The sequence below is a fragment of the Chrysochloris asiatica genome, unplaced genomic scaffold (assembly GCF_000296735.1).
Source record: "Chrysochloris asiatica unplaced genomic scaffold, ChrAsi1.0 scaffold00212, whole genome shotgun sequence".
NCBI classification, from domain to species: Eukaryota; Metazoa; Chordata; class Mammalia; order Afrosoricida; family Chrysochloridae; genus Chrysochloris; species Chrysochloris asiatica.
Genome location: NW_006408730.1, coordinates 482,477 through 487,101, shown reverse-complemented (window position 1 = coordinate 487,101; position 4,625 = coordinate 482,477). Strand labels below are relative to the sequence as shown.

Genomic DNA, 4,625 nt, shown 5'->3' with positions numbered 1-4,625 from the left:
TTTTTTTTTTTTTGGTTAAGACAGAAGTATTTGGGTGGAGACTGCTGTGTTAGTTTGATAATTTAAGCATAGATATTTGTCCTTCATGAATGTGAATTTGTAGACTGCCTGCATCAAATACTGGCTTTTCATGAGTTCTTTCTCTTTCAGGAAAAGAACTGTTCAATTCACAGTACAGCTGAGTGGCCTCTGACATGACAAAAAACCCCATAAGACATCACTTTTATGGACACTGCAGTAGAGGACCAGAGGATTTTATTGATAACTTCTCACATGTGGCTTTCATGTGAGGTTTCCAGACGATATACATAAGCCAGCCATGATGGAAACAATACAGAAGCCAGGAAGCACCTTACAAAGGAAGGGAAATGCTTTAATCTAACTTAGAACATTTTTTTAGCACAATATTAAATGCTTATGGGTTAATGCACCGGACTGCAAAGCCATTTGAACTGCAAGGTCAGTAGTTCAAGCTCACCAGCTGCTCCCTAGAAACACTATTTGTTGTTGTTAAGTGCCGTCGAGTCGGTTCCGACCCATAGCGACCCTGTACAGGGTTTCCAAAGGTGTAAATCCTATACAGGGTCGCTATGGGTCAGAATTAACTAGACAGCACTTAACAACAACAACCTTTAGAAAAACTACATTTGTGTTTTTTCTTACCAATAAAGTGAACAAAGAAATAGGCTCAGATGAAAACTCACAGAAAAAGTGAAAAGATGATACCCCATAATAGATTTTGTTTGTTTCCTGAAACCTAAATCCTGGTTTATGGTTGTTGTTAAATGTTGTCAAGTCGGTTCCAACTCATAACAACCCTGAATAGGGTTTCCAAGATTGTACAGCATCACACCAAGAGTCCAGGTAGGAAAGGTAAAATTAATAAAAATAGCTTCAGTTGTCAATTAGTGCTCTAAAGATTTTTTAAAGAATGATATTCTGTAATAGGGAGGGCATAGCTGCTTCTGATAGGATGGCTAGAAATGGCATAAAATAGATTCCTTTGTGGTCCTACTATCTTGGCAGGTTTTAAAATTTGTCTGTTCTGTTTTAAATCAAAAGTTCCATGTTTTTCCAATTGCAGGTCTTAACCTTCTGCTTCATTTACAATCTCCTAATCTGGCCATTTCCGGAATGACAGTCTACACAACACTGATTAATGTTGCTTCAGTTGGCATTTTATTTTAAGGACAATGATAGCAAATATCTGAGATCAAGTACCTTGTCTTAATAAAAATTGCTTTTCTCATCTTCTTAGAAGACCCACATTGAATACTAACAGAGACAATCATATAGAAGGAAAGAATAGGAAACAAGTTTTGTGTATCTTTCAGGATTTTTGATTGCTGATGTTGACATCATAGTATTGCATACTTTAGGACACAGAGATTCAGAAAAAAAAATGCAATCTTTGAAAGCAAGTTAATGTAAGTGTTACTAGTATATGTGTTTACCTAGAAAGCTGAGATCCTGACACAAAGTATGTGTCATAAAATAAAGCATAAAATAGGGACTCTGAGAGGGAGGCAATCTCCAGTCTAAGAAGTAAAAGACAAGATCTGCTTGTGGCTCCATCATCAGCTTGTGTTGTAATCATGAGGATCAGTTTACTATCCATTAAAGTGAAGGTTTGAATTAAAAGCAGTCAGGACTTTTAGCAGTTAAACCCTTTCATCAAATAAAAACGCATGCAGAAGCCCACTAGAGAAAACTGATAAAAACAGAACTGCTTTGAAGCCACGAAGAGGAACTGACCCCTCATGGTCTATGTGATGTTGTTAAGTGCTATCCAGTCAGTTTCAACTCATAGCAACCTCGTAGGAGTTTCTGAGGGTTTCTGAGGAGCCACTGGTGAGCTTGAAGCTCCAACTTTGAGGTTCAAACCAGCCTTGCAGTCCAGCGACCTTTTTAGGATGCTGTAGAGACTTCATAGAACTCTACCTCAACCTCACCATCTTTCTACCATGCCATTATAATATAAAGTACTGACTTAGTTAGTTCAAACAACTGGAGACCTATCAATATAGGGGGAGTCCTAGGTCTGCTCCAGACATACAATGTTTCACTAACTAGAGAGCTTGGCTTCTCAGTAGTCTATACTGACTGTTCAGACAGGAAACTCAGGGCCACAGTTTCAGTTCCTTCTCTGCTTTTTGCAGAATGCTGGATTCCAGTATCCACCACCTGCTAGAAGACCTCTGTAGGATTTTTGCAGAACTGTTAATTCTCATGGGATTCTAAGTCAATACTGAATGATCATATCTTACTTTCCAGCAAAAAAAAAAAAAAAAAAAAAAATTGCCAATTAAAAGGCTTCCTTCGTTACAAAGATAACTTTTATTTATAAAACTCTGAGTTACCACCTTTTAAAATAGAATTACTACAAGTAATGAAAGAATTATTTTTAAAAGAGCTAAAAATATGAATTCATAGTTTCATAATGGCTCATGAAGAGTAGAGCAATAAAGAACCAGTGGGAAACATACAAGAGCTACAATGGAAAAGAAAATACAGTTACTAAATTAAATACTTCCAGTATGCAAAAACTAGAACGTAAACTGTAGCTGGGAAGGATTGGCAAGGAATTATGAAATTTAGTGAACCCACAGAGATAAGTGCACATCATTTTTACAAATATGAATCTAGAGGTGACCATAAGTTATTTTTTTTAAAGAAGTACCATTCTATATAATTTTAAAGGATTAGGACTGAAACCCCACATTACATTTAAACCTTCTGGGAAAAGGAAAATCATTGAGAAACCAAGTTCTTTATCTTTTCTAAAGTAGAGTCAAAATATTGATTTCTTGCTGACTTTAAGGTAATTACCAGTAGAGTCCTGGTGTGGCACTGTGGGATAAAGCACTGGACCACTAGGTCAGCTTGAACCACAAGGTCGGCGGTTCAAACTCACCAGCTGCTCCTTGGAAGCCCTATACAGGGTCTTTATGAGTTGGGACTGACTTGACAGCACTTAACAACAACAACCAGCAGAAAAAAATAGTCATGAAAAAAATCAGAAGAAAAAGAAAACATTTTTATCATCTTTTTTTTTATTATTTTGCATGAAACAATGAAAATTTTGTGTTGAGGTGTTACATTGACATTCATATATAATTTTAGAAAGAGCAGACTTTGTGAATCAAAAATTTTTAATATAGTACGTATGATCAGAACTGACAGACAAATTAACCAAAAGAATCAGGCTTCATGCTTATTTGTAGGGGGATACTGTATTTCAATTCTGTTGTTGTTGTTATTTAGTGACATAGATCCAATTCTAACTCATAGTGAACCTGTATGGAGTTTCCAAGGAGGTGCTGGTAGGCTTGAATCACAAACCTTGTGGTTAGCAGTCCAGTGTTTATCCTACAGCACCATTTTATAACAAAATAAAACTGAGCATGCAGATCCTTTTCCTGATTATTTTTTAAGATTACAGTACATGAAAATATTCTAATTTGAAGGTTGGCAACAAAGACATGACTACGAAATATTAGCAGGATAGATGGTTTGTTGTTTGATTATTTGTTTAACTTTATTTTGCTTTAGGTAAAAATTTACAGAGCAAATTAGTTCCCCCTTTGGTAGTTTATATATGAAGTTCCTTGCCATTGCTTGCTTTCCCCACAATATGTTAGCACACCTCACATTTCAGCCCTAGGCTCCCCTTTTCCTTCTGTGCAGATTTTCTACCCATCCATGCCTTCTCATTTTAGCTTTTAGGAAAATGTCCTTTTGATCCCATATAATTGATTATTCTAAGGAATATGGCACTTTTAGTCTTTTAGTATTCTCCTCCAACACCACAATTCAAAGGCATCAATTCTTCTACCATCTTCCTTATTCACTGTCCAGCTTTCGCATCCATATAAGGTTATTGAAAATATCATGGCTTGGGTCAGGTGCACCTTAGTCCTCAAGCTGACATCCTTGCTCTTCAACACTTTAAAAAGTTCCTATGCAGCATTTGCTCATAAAAGTGCCATGGACTTCCAAAAGAACCAATAGATCTGTTTTGGAAGAGGTGCAGCCAGAGTGCTCCTTGGATGCCAAGATGGCTAAACTTCCTCTCTCATACTTCAGACATATTGTCAGGAGGGAACAGTCATTAGAGAAGGATGTCATGCTGGGTAAGGTGGAGGGTCAGAGAAAGAGAGGAAGACCTCCAACGAGATGTATCAGCCAGGTGGCATCATTGATGTCGTCAAGTGTGGCAACGGTAGTGAGGTTGGCCCAGGATCGGACACTGTTTCGTTCTGCTGTGCATGGGGTCACTATGAGTCGGTTCTGACTCGATGGCACCTGACAACAACAACAACTAAGGAACATATTCCTCTTGGGTTTTATTGTCTATTTTATGGGTCTGTCTATTGTTTGGCAGCAATATGGTCTCCAGGAACAGTTTCAGCTCCAGGTCACAAGGGTATTTTATGGCCATAGTCTTAATGGTTCCTCTAATCTCTGTCAAACTAGTTAGCCGTGTCTTTTTATGAATTCCATTTTTCATTTTACACTTTTCCCCCACTCTAAAACTCCCTGTTGTGATCAGAATGGTCAACAGTGGTAGCTGAGCACCAGCTAGTTCCTCTTGTTTCTGGGTCATTGTAGGCTGTGGTTCAGGT

General features: G+C 37.6%; 1 protein-coding gene across 1 annotated transcript in view; it reads right to left on the bottom strand.

The window, feature by feature from the left end:
- PTH2R (parathyroid hormone 2 receptor) overlaps window positions 1-4,625 on the bottom strand; it is a 95,487-nt gene that overhangs the window by 68,295 nt on the left and 22,567 nt on the right. The gene's annotated exons all lie outside the window — the stretch shown is intronic.